Source organism: Pelophylax lessonae (genome assembly GCF_965119305.1).
Source record: "Pelophylax lessonae genome assembly, chromosome: 4".
In the NCBI taxonomy this organism is placed as follows: domain Eukaryota; kingdom Metazoa; phylum Chordata; class Amphibia; order Anura; family Ranidae; genus Pelophylax; species Pelophylax lessonae.
The window spans coordinates 44,216,126-44,229,235 of NC_138771.1; the positions used below are offsets into that span (position 1 = coordinate 44,216,126).

The following is a 13,110-nucleotide window of genomic DNA, read 5'->3' on the forward strand; positions in this document are numbered from 1 at the left end:
TATTTTCATACAAATTTTCCCGTTCTACTTCAGAAGTGATGTCATGTGTTGGATTGCTTTGTATGTGTTCTTTCGTCTCTGAACATGCCTAGTCTTGCTCTTAAGATTTTTTTCCGTTGAAAACTGTACTAATGAGACGAAAATCGGACGTTGTGTTGACGGACTATAAAAATTTTATAGCCTGTACATCAGGATTTTTTCGGCCGAAAAGTCAGAGTCGGCTGTCGAAAGCACCATACTAACAATCCGAAAATTGGCAGATCGGTTGTCGGACGAAATTTCCCTTCAGATTTTCTTATTGTGTGTACGGGCCTTTAGAGTTGGCAAGGGACAGCTGCAGCATTGGACCAATGCTGCATCCACCTAGGTAAGCATGATTCTAAAAAAAAGAAAACAAAAACATACATCTCCTTTAGTGTCCATTCACATTGATCAGACTTGTCAGGCGACTTGTCAGCCTGACAAGTCGCGGTCCTCACGCTCCCACTGTGTAGTACAGGAGCCGTTCTAATAGGAGCGACACAAGTCGCTCCAACTTAGAAAAAGGGTCCTGTACTACTTTGGGGCGACCTGGAGGCGACTTACATAGACATTCATGTTATGAAGTCCGTGCAAGTCGCGCCGAAGTTGCGCTGCACGCGACTTCACAGGTCGCCCCCCAAAGTCGGAGCGACCTAATGTGAACGGGGGCTTAACCTACATTGCTTTCTCATACTTTATCTTGGTTCACTCCTCTTCCTCCCCGGTTTTATCAATCCCTCATGGAATTCAAGAACTTCCCTTTGGGTTGCTGGCACATTAAGTGAATTATCTGCACCCCATTAAACAATCCCTGAGAATCAAAGTTATTTTTTCTGTGGCTGACTGGCAATTTCTTACAAATGCTAAACTAATCTAATCAGCGTAATTCAAGCACCCCTGATTCTGTGTTTACCTCTCTACCTGGAATGAGCCGACTGCTATTTATCCATCAATGATTTTTATTCATTTTTTTTGGCTAATGATAGCGAATGATCTGGTGGAATCAAGCAATTCCAATTTTTACAGACTTTCATAACAACATATTGTTTATCCTGTCTCGCTGAGCGTTGACGAAAATTTCTGTAAAATAATTGAGCATACCCAAGAATTACATAAGAGGTCGTGTTTCTTGTTAAAACTCAAAAGAAAACATGTCACCGTCCTGACTATTTGTAATGCAAAAAAATGTTCTTCATTTTGTTTCATTAATTAGTAGAGCAGTCAAAGTACATTTTGTGTTTACTGAAATTTGTAGGCCTGTGATCGGGTCTAATTATTATAATTAGTAGTGACTGGAGAATATGAGGAAAAAGTTACACTCTCTTGAGAATTAACATTGCAGCAAATAAACACTAAATATGTCAGAATTAAGTTCTGTCACTGAATGGCTTATCCTGTCTAAGTGAAATTATTGTTTCAATAAGAGCTACCAACAAAATTCCATTGCCATATCACGCCATACTACTTGACATGGCCCATAAATGCATGTGCTGATAATGCCGTTGTATATGTATTTTTCTTATTTTACCATTTTGCATCATAAATTCAATACTAGATATAAAAGATGATTGTAAACTTTTTTTTTTTTTTTTTATCTCACCTGCTTTAATCTCACCTGCTCTGTGCAAAGAATGGCCTTGTGGGGTCCCCCGACCAGCGCTCCTGGCTCCTCCTCTTCTCAGGGTGCTACCATAGGAAGCTGCTTCCTATGGTAGCACACCTGTGAGCTCAACCCTGAGCTGTGCTGCCTGCATTTATAGACACAGACAGCAGGGCTCAGCCCCACCCCCTGCTCCCTCGTCACAGAATTTGATTGACAGCACGACAGCCAATGAATCCCACTTCTATCAATTTGCCCAACAAGGAGGGAGAGAGAGAGGAGAGGGCCGCTGCTCTAGGGAACAGCGTGGGATTGAGATTGGGTTCAAGTAAGAATAAGGAGGGATTGGGGGGATTTTGCAGCACAGAAGGGTATTTATTTTAATTCAGAGAACTAATAAAGAAAATCATAAGTGTCGGTTCACACTACCGCGGCACGACTTCGGGGGCGACCTGTGAAGTCGCGTGCACCGCAACTTCGGCGCGACTTGCACGGACTTCATATAATGAATGTCAATGCAAGTCGCTCCGATGTCGCCCCAAAGTAGTACAGGAACTATTTTCTAAGTCGGAGCGACTTGAGTCGCTCCTATTAGATCGGTTCCCATAGCACTGCATGGACCGCAACTTGTCAGGCTGACCAGTCGCCTGACAAGTTGCGGTAGTGTGAATGGGCACTTAATTTATTTTATTTTTTTAATAAACAACAAACATGTTATACTTACTAGGGATGATCGAACTTTTCAAAAGTTTGGTTCTGCCAGAACATCCGAACTTCCCGAAAGTTCGGCCCGGATTTCAGAACCCCATTGAAATCAATGGGACCCGAACTTCGGTAATCAAAAAACACAATTTTGAAGCCCTAAAATCCAATAAATGCCCCTAAAAAGTGCCTAGGGTTCTGGGTCATACCCCAGGGACTATTAATCACACAAAAAAAAGTTCTTAAAATTGTCATTTTTGATAGAGAGACAATTATTAAAAAAATAAAAAAATAAATAAAAATAAAAAAAAAAAAAAAAATTTTTGGATTTAGTATCTGGGGGGTCTAAGTGTACCTGTGAAGTTTCAGCTCTGTAGCATGTCCAGAACCATAAAAAAAAGATTGTTTGTATTAGGTCACTTATAGAACAGGGATATGGCTTCGCTATTTTCACACCTTGCCGGTTTAGTAGCAGGCGTTTTTTGTGCATTTTTTGGGGTCTTTTGAGGCAGGCAAAACATCTGAACTTGTGTATAGGGGTATATATACACACATACTTATATGTATATATACACCTAGACATATATAGGTATGATAGTAGCAGAAATATATGCTTGCGCTAATGAAATAAATAACACTAATATGGTTACGCTCCTATCACACCTATATATGTGTAAGTGTAAAATACATATAAGTATGTGTATATATACCACTATAGACAAGTTCAGATGTTTTGCCTGCCTCCAAAAACCCCAAAAAAATGCCTGCAACAACACACCTGGGCGATTTTTTTTTGGCGCTAGCGTTTTTTTGGGCATTTTTTTGGGTTCTTTGGAGGCAGGCAAAACATCTGAACTTGTGTATACGGGTATATATACACACATACTTATATGTATATATACACCTAGACATATATAGGTGTGATAGTAGCAGAAATAATGAAATAATTAACACTAATATGGTTACGCTTCTATCACACCTATATATGTGTAAGTGTAAAATACATATAAGTGTGTGTGTATATATACCCCTATACAGAAGTTCAGATGTTTTGCCTGCCTCCAAAGACCCCAAAAAATGCCCAAAAAAACGCCAGCTGCAAAAACACACCTGGGCGTTTTTTTTTTTGGCGCTGGCGTTTTTTTGGGCATTTTTTTGGGTTCTTTGGAGGCAGGCAAAACATCTGAACTTCTGTATAGGGGTATATATATACACACACACTTATATGTATTTTACACTTACACATATATAGGTGTGATAGGAGCGTAACTATATTGTTGTTAATTATTTCATTAGCGCAAGTAGTGTTTTCTGCTCCTTTCACACCTATATATGTGCAGGTGTATATATACAGACATGTGTGTGTATATATACCCCAATACACAAGTTTAGATGTCATGCCTGACTCCAAACTTGACCTCAAAAAATCCCTTTAAACGCCTGCAGCCAAAAAGCAGGCTGACCGGCGAGAAGCCATATCAGTGCTCTGATCTTTTCTCTATAGCGGTCACCCTGATATGGAAGGGTTTGGTCACCCTGCCATAGCAGTCAGTGTCAGTTCACCCTACACTCCATTACGGTCACCCTGGCACTTAACACTTTCCCTACAGAAACAACATTTTTGCATCTAACTAAAGTGTAAAAGAGCACCCTAACTACACTAGATATCCCTTTCCTGACACTAATAAATGCTAAATGACACTTTTAAAGTAAAATTAACAGAACTGCTTCCATTCTCTTCCATGTCCCTGTATTACAATGCTAGGAATTTGGCGGGGGCTATCTTATATACTGGGGGGCGTATTCACTAATGATTGGCCTAGGGACCCCCTAGTCACTCCAATCACATTCCTAGCATTCTCCTGCCCCCTCAATTGGCTTTTACTAATGGTTCTGGTCCAATCATGGGCTTTTAAAGCCCATTTCCTGGCCCATTGCATTTTGGTCGGTTCTGGTTGCCGAATTCAGAACTTTTTCAGCAAAAAGTTCTAAATTCGGCCGAACCTCGAACAGTCAATGTTCGGGTCGAGCCGATGGTCGGCCCGAACCATTCGATCATCCCTAATACTTACCCGCTCTGTGCAGTGGCTTGGCACAGAGCAGCTCCGATCCTATTATTTTTGCGTCCCCTGCCAGCGTTCCTGGCTCCTACCCCTCGAGCAGTGCCCTCAGAAAAAGCCGCTTGGCCTCATGAACCGCTGCGTGCTGCCTCCTGATCTGATGCTCTACATGTCCATAAGACACATAGAGCTGTGGCTTAGCTCGGCCCCCCACTCCCTTCTCATTGGCTCACTGGCTGTGATTGACAGCAGTGGGAGCCATTGGGCTCCAACTGATGTCTCAATCAATGAGGAGGGAGAGTCCCTGGATCGTAGGTACCTCAGGTAAGGATTAAGGGGGGGGGGGAGAGGGGGAAGCTGTACACAGGTTTTTTACCTTCATGCATGAAAATAAAAAACCTCCAGCCTTTAGAGCCACTTTAAGCTTTAAGAACCACTGTAAAGTGGAACTTCACTCAAAAAGTTAAGTTTTACTTGTTTGCTCCCCTAACCTGTAACTGAGTTATAGATTTTCTGGGGGGAATAGAGGGGAGTGAGTACTGACATTTATCTGTACCAGCTTCCACTTACGCAAGCCTCACCTAGGCAAGGATGTCGTCCCTTGCCCCCCCCCCCATCTCATTGGCTGTATATGTAATATGGGGGAAATTGCTTGGTGCCTCGGGCCAAGAAGTGGGGTGGGACTTTTACGGGCAAGTGAGTTACATACAATTTATAAAAGATAATCAAAAATATTTATTTATGTTAGGATACAATTATTTGTGCTTATATCCAGTGCATAGGTGTTTGGGTTATAGACCCAAAGTGTGTTTAGAGGAAGGTAAAGTTTTGGAAAAATATCCGTGACATAGGTGAAAAAGGGTGACTTTTGTTTTTGGACGTTTGTTCTCTGTTTTTTCCAGGCTTGTTGCTTGGAAAAATCTGTTCACAGAGATCCAACTATGGGTCCAAAGCGTGTTTATCCAACGCGTTTCGGCTACTGGGTAGCCTTTTTCAAGGATTATATGGTTATCACCAGTTCTGTGGAAGTAGTGATAAATATTATTTTTATCCTTTATATATATTTATTAGTATATTTATTGTTTATTTATTAGTATATACATACTTTCTCTGTCTATTCTTGCGAGCCTCTTTGTGTCTGGATGAGTTCGCAGCAGGAACCACTGTGGTGCAGCCTGAGGGATATATATATATGTATACATTATATATAATGTATTTAGTAAGTTTCTATAGGTTTGAATTATATGTCTGACAACTTACTATGGTTGTCTTCCAATGTTCTTACGGTTATTGAGTGCAGGGGTTGGTATCCTATTCTTTTGCTGAATAGATCTAAGGATACATGTATGTAATATCAATGATTGTGTCGGGTATAGGAGTAGGTTTTTTTGGTTGGTTTCTAAGGTACTTACAATCAAAGTAGCCTGTTTCACCTTAATATAGATGTTTTGGATGTTTTTTCTTTTTTCTTTGGTGTGGGGTACTGAAAAATATTCCCAGATCTTTTGTAAGAATACTTGTATATATATACGTATTTGTACATGCATATATACAGGCATAAGCATATAGGCTTACTCTTATGTAGTAGATATGTGATCAAGGGGCGAAAAAGCCTTTGTCCTCCCGTACAATCATTGAAAGCATAGTAGTCATAGGTATTCAGTTTGGTAGACTTTCTGTTGTAAAATAAAGTACAGTACATAAAGTCCAATAAGCTTGTAAGTGCAAGTTTATTTGTGGGTGACTTGTGATATTTACAGTGGATGGTGTATCATCCTTTGAAAAAACTTACTATTTTTGGGTGGTTTGTTCCTCGTGCTGCTGTTCTGTCTTCTCCAGTCCCTTCAGTGTGAAGGAGTGGAGAGACGCTGGTTCCCCGGCCTTATAAAGCCCGTCGCGCAGGCGCTGTAGGTCCCGCACGTACTAGGCTTCTTGCGCAATAGACGCGATCTCCGGTTACTGCGCATGCGCCCGAGGGTGCGCGCGCATCCGGTGGTCCGTCTTCGCGTATTGGCCGCCGACACGGAGAGGAGGAACCAAGATCTCCAGAGGGGGGATCTTGTTGAGGGAGATGGTTTGTCCCAGAGTTCCATCTTAACCCCTGGCTATCCAGGGGTTTACCGTGCCGGGTGCGATTTGACCAGGCGGGTGGGAGGCTCAGAGTGGTGACAGAGTGCAATTATATGGTCAAGAAGAAATCATAAATAGTCATATTTATACAAAAGTAATAATAGATAATATAGTCAAACGATCTTCAGTTTAGTTTTAACAGCAGTTTAAAAATATATTCATTCTCTGGTTTGTATGGGGGGCGATCAGACTTATGGTGTATTCTGGGAAGCGAATAAGAGGGGTAGGGGAAGGAGGGGGAAGGGGGGGGGATGGGGAAAGGGGGGGGGGAGAGAAAGGGAGGGGGGAGGGGAGGGAAGGGGAAAGAAGAGGGGGTTTCTTGTTATTAAATGACAGTTAAAAGTTCAATGTTCCTATATATATTTCTTATATATAGGAGATTTGGTTTGGATAGGAACATTTGCAATTATGGTATCCTGTAAGGTGGATATCATATTGTTTTTTCATTAGGGGAGCTATATACGATTACAGCCACACACATCTACACAGGTTGAACTGGATGGACTTTTGTCTTTATTCAACCTCACCAACTATGTAACTATATACAAGAATTTTTGTGAATGGATGAAAAAATATAAAATAAATGAAAAAATGAAAAAAATGGTTTTCATTTGGGTTGTAGGGTTTTTTTTTTTTTTTTTTTTTTAGGTTTTTTTCATTTTTTTTTTCATTTTTTTTTTCATTTTTTCATTTATTTTATATTTTTTCATCCATTCACAAAAATTCTTGTATATAGCTCCCCTAATGAAAAAACAATATGATATCCACCTTACAGGATACCATAATTGCAAATGTTCCTATCCAAACCAAATCTCCTATATATAAGAAATATATATAGGAACATTGAACTTTTAACTGTCATTTAATAACAAGAAACCCCCTCTTCTTTCCCCTTCCCTCCCCTCCCCCCTCCCTTTCTCTCTCTCCCCCCCCTTTCCCCACAACCCCCCCCCTTCCCCCTCCTTCCCCTACCCCTCTTATTCGCTTCCCAGAATACACCATAAGTCTGATCGCCCCCCATACAAACCAGAGAATGAATATATTTTTAAACTGCTGTTAAAACTAAACTGAAGATCGTTTGACTATATTATCTATTATTACTTTTGTATAAATATGACTATTTATGATTTCTTCTTGACCATATAATAACACTCTGTCACCACTCTGAGCCTCCCACCCGCCTGGTCAAATCGCACCCGGCACGGTAAACCCCTGGATAGCCAGGGGTTAAGATGGAACTCTGGGACAAACCATCTCCCTCAACAAGATCCCCCCTCTGGAGATCTTGGTTCCTCCTCTCCGTGTCGGCGGCCAATACGCGAAGACGGACCACCGGATGCGCGCGCACCCTCGGGCGCATGCGCAGTAACCGGAGATCGCGTCTATTGCGCAAGAAGCCTAGTACGTGCGGGACCTACAGCGCCTGCGCGACGGGCTTTATAAGGCCGGGGAACCAGCGTCTCTCCACTCCTTCACACTGAAGGGACTGGAGAAGACAGAACAGCAGCACGAGGAACAAACCACCCAAAAATAGTACGTTTTTTCAAAGGATGATACACCATCCACTGTAAATATCACAAGTCACCCACAAATAAACTTGCACTTACAAGCTTATTGGACTTTATGTACTGTACTTTATTTTACAACAGAAAGTCTACCAAACTGAATACCTATGACTACTATGCTTTCAATGATTGTACGGGAGGACAAAGGCTTTTTCGCCCCTTGATCACATATCTACTACATAAGAGTAAGCCTATATGCTTATGCCTGTATATATGCATGTACAAATACGTATATATATACAAGTATTCTTACAAAAGATCTGGGAATATTTTTCAGTACCTTACACCAAAGAAAAAAGAAAAAACATCCAAAACATCTATATTAAGGTGAAACAGGCTACTTTGATTGTAAGTACCTTAGAAACCAACCAAAAAACCTACTCCTATACCCGACACAATCATTGATATTACATACATGTATCCTTAGATCTATTCAGCAAAAGAATAGGATACCAACCCCTGCACTCAATAACCGTAAGAACATTGGAAGACAACCATATAGTAAGTTGTCAGACATATAATTCAAACCTATAGAAACTTACTAAATACATTATATATAATGTATACATATATATATATATCCCTCAGGCTGCACCATAGTGGTTCCTGCTGCGAACTCATCCAGACACAAAGAGGCTCGCAAGAATAGACAGAGAAAGTATGTATATACTAATAAATAAACAATAAATATACTAATAAATATATATAAAGGATAAAAATAATATTTATCACTACTTCCACAGAACTGGTGATAACCATATAATCCTTGAAAAAGGCTACCCAGTAGCCGAAACGCGTTGGATAAACACGCTTTGGACCCATAGTTGGATCTCTGTGAACAGATTTTTCCAAGCAACAAGCCTGGAAAAAACAGAGAACAAACGTCCAAAAACAAAAGTCACCCTTTTTCACCTATGTCACGGATATTTTTCCAAAACTTTACCTTCCTCTAAACACACTTTGGGTCTATAACCCAAACACCTATGCACTGGATATAAGTACAAATAATTGTATCCTAACATTGTACATAAATAAATATTTTTGATTATCTTTTATAAATTGTATGTAACTCACTTGCCCGTAAAAGTCCCACCCCACTTCTTGGCCCGAGGGACCAAGCAATTTCCCCCATTTTAGATACATAGGGACGGAGGCAAAAAACGACTGCTCTGCTACAGGATCAAAACAAACCCCCTATTGGCTGTATATGTTGCTCTTAACTTTTGCGCTAGGTGCTCCTCAATACCCTCCCCTAGTTTATAAGCAATTCTTTATAAGCAATTCATAAATCTGTGTAAGTTGTGGAGGTGATGCAATTTATCCACCACACATCTAGCCCTCTTGGACCTAAAACTTAACTGTTATGTAATATCCTTAAAGTGATGATAAACCCTTACATACGCCCACTGAAGTTGCTAGCCTTAGGTAAAACACAGAGATTAATTCTATCCTCCTTCATAAATTGTGCCCATTTAATTCCTTTCTTCTCCAGAGCCATTCATAGTAAACAGATTAAAGAATATTTCTCAGTCTTCAGAGGGGGGGGGGGGATCTGATGCCACACACTGTATAGCACAGAGCACAGAGCTAAGTGTAATCTGAGACTTGAGTGGAGGAAATGTACTCCCCCCCCCCCCCCCCGCACACAGCAGTTTCACAGGGAAACATGCACATCTGAGGCTGTCAATCAACTGCTGTGTGCTGGGAAAGGGGGGGGGGCATCTCCCAGGATTGCCTTGTTTTGAGAAAACTGTCAGAAGTGACTCAAGCAGATAGCAAAGGAAAGAGAGAGCAGACAGGATTCATACAAGTGCTATAAATTAAAGCAAGTACATACTATATGACAATATGCTTTGTTCATTTTTCAAAGGTTTACAACCACTTTAAAGCTGAACTCTGGGAAAAGTAAAAGTCCCAGGCTCACTGAAGCCCCACTTCAGGAGTTAACTGCTTGTTTTGCTTGTTTATGTCTGGGATGACCGAGTAAAGTAGTTTTACTTAAAGAAGAAATACAGCCAAAGCTCGTATGGCTGTATTTCTCCTTTGGATCTCAGGAGTGCAGTTCGTTCTGCACTCCTGTGACCCGTTTTCAGCAGACAGAGGGCTGGAGTCCACTGTCTGCTTGTGTCACAGAGCTCAGGCAAGATTGCAACAATAGAGTCGGGATCCTCCCACATGCCTGGACCGCCACCCAGATTAGCCTCTCAGTGAGCTTCTGAGAACCTGAGCTGGCCGCTCCCATCCCCTCCCGGCATTCCAGTGAGTGAGGAGGGGGGAGAGCAGACAGGGGTAACTGACAGTCAGCAGCTCTCTGCTCAGGGAGCTGTGAGAACCGAACAATCGGTGGTATTATATTGCTCGGTTTGCAGTGCTAGAGGCAACGGGGGACAGATGCAGCATTGGACCGATGCTGCATCCACCTAGGGAAGTATAATTCTTAAAAAAAAAAAAAAAACATACTTCTCTTTTAACTGATTCTCCTTTTGGCAGGCTCCTCTGTGCTGCCAGACCAATCCCTGCAGCCTCTTCTTCCCTGCGCTCTGGCGGTTGGATGCCTCTGACATAATCATAATCAAGACCGATAAACAACCCTTCATTGGACGTGAGGATTTCAAAGGACAGTCCACTGCCAGAGCAGAGGATCATGCTATAGTGGTTCTGAAGGCAGAAGGTGGTTTTAAAGCTAGAAGGTATTTTATCTTAATGCATTCTCTGCACTAAGGTAAAAAACCTTCTGTGTTCAGCTCCCCTCGCCCCCCCCCCCTTATACTTTACACAAGCCAAATATCGATCCTGCGCTGTGCTGAAGAGCAGCTGCTCTCTCCACTCTCTCCCTCCACAAAGGGCAAACTGGGTCCTACTGCTGTCAATCAAATCCTGTGACAATGGTGCAGGAGGTGGGACTGGATCAAGCCTGCAGGTGTGCCATAATAGAAAGATGCTTGCTATGGTGGCACATCAATATGGGGAGGAGCCAAGGAGCGCCACCAAGGGACCCCAGAAGAGGAGGATCATGGCTGCTCTGAGCAAAACCATTGCACAGAGCAGGTAAGAATGACTTTATCATTATTTTTAATATTTTGTTTACCCTTTACAATCACTTCAATAAAAGTGAATTTCTTGTCCCCTAGACAGATAAAAAAAAAAAAACAGCTAGCCCTTGCAGAACGGGTGCAACCATACTGCGGTCAAGGGTTTTTACTTTTCCCAGAGTTGGGTTTTAAAAATTATAATGGTGTACATTATATTGTGACAAAGATATCCAACTCTTCTTTATTACACCTATGTTTCCCACAGAGAGTTGTCAGGAGTGTGGGTTATAAACTGGTATGGAGGTTCCTACAATGGTTGTAAAGACTCAAGGTTTTTTACCTTCATACATTTTATGCATGAAGTTAAAAAACCTTCTGTGTGCAGCGCCCCCAATACTTACCTTAACCCCATCACGATCCAGAGATGTAAATGACAGCCTCAGTTCTCCAGGGACTCTCACTCCTCATTGGCTAAGGCAGCAGCAGGAGCCATTGGCTGTCAATCACAGCCAGTGAGCCAATGAGGAGAGAGAGGGTGGGGGCGAGCCATGGCTCTGTGTGTGTGACTGGACACGCAGAGCCACAGCTCAGGACACGCCTTCTTGGGTGTCCCTACAGCAAGCTGTTTGCTCTTTGGGCACTCGGCAGGAGGGAGGGGCTGGAAGATCGGGGCTGCTCTGTGCAAACACTCTGCACAGAGCAGGTAAGTATAACATGTTTAAAAAGGTATAGTGTGCTCAACACAATCATAAATATTAAACATATGACATCTGGGATGACCCAAATATTATGGTGATCTTCATACAGTGTGAAAAACCACATGTGAAAATTCTTTATGCAAAAACATATAATTTATAACAATCGTGAAAAAAAAAAAAATATATATATATATAAAGTCCTCCAATTGATCCAGATAATCTCAAATAGCCAAAGATCAAGCTTCCATCAATAGTGGATCTTCAATCTTGCTAATCTTAGACCGATATGTGAGGGTGAAATAGAAGAAATAGCCTCTTACCAGATAACACTAAACAGTGAGCCTTATTGGTGAATAGGCACTTTTCACAGATGAACAAATGAAATCAAGTGAGGTGACGCCTCGGTGGTAGTGCAAATTTCTTACCAGAAGTATGTAGACCACTGTTGTTTATACGGATGCACCAGATAGAAGGTATCCAATGGCAGCTTCAATGCGTGGGTTGAATGTTTCTCCACTCCACCATATCCAACTCACTGATGTGGCTGGCGATATTGTACTCTAATGTAGCTCCCCCATAACAAAAGATATAAAGTGCCAATAGTGCATTATGCTTTTAAAAAGAGCAAGTGCTCCAGTCCCAGCTGAAGCCTGATAAGGAGAAACGCATCACGCCACACCACGTGTTGCGCACTGCAGGCGGTCACGTTCGGTACACTTGGAACCTTTGTTTATGCCCAGTTCCTTCCATTTGCCATGTAAGTGTGTTTCTTTTTTTAATAAAGTTTTTTTTAAAAGGATAATGCACTATTGGCACTTTATATCTTTTGTACCGGAGTGATGTCTGCAGCTAGAGGCATCACCCCGGTACCGGCGTCCATAGCCGATGGTCGGCTGTCATTACAAGAAGTGGGAGGGGACGCCCCCCCTCCCGCGGCTCACCCGGGTCTCCCGTCCCACCGGGAGACCCAGGCAACCAGTCTGCAGGGCCGCCGAAGACCCGATCAAAGCCGCATTTGGCTCTGATTGGGTCTCCATGTAAAAACCCGGAAGTGATGTCATGAGTGACATCACTTCCGGGTAATGTGTGGCGCCAGATTAAAAAAAATTACAGCATTCAAAACAGCCAAACTTAGCGTTTTTAATGCTTTTAAGTGCAGAGGAGGGGTTTGGGGTCTTTTCCTCCCAAAAGTACCTGGAAAAAAAAAATGTTTAAATGTACAAAAATATCGGCCAATAACGGCCGATACTGATATACATTGGACAAAATATTGGTATCGGTATTGGCAACCAAAAACCGATA

At 42.0% G+C, this 13,110-nt stretch overlaps 1 protein-coding gene across 1 annotated transcript in view; it reads left to right on the forward strand.

Moving 5' to 3' along the window:
- Nucleotides 1-13,110, forward strand: part of AGBL1 (AGBL carboxypeptidase 1) — a gene marked incomplete at its 5' end in the record, with an annotated part of 1,093,821 nt that overhangs the window by 304,555 nt on the left and 776,156 nt on the right. The gene's annotated exons all lie outside the window — the stretch shown is intronic.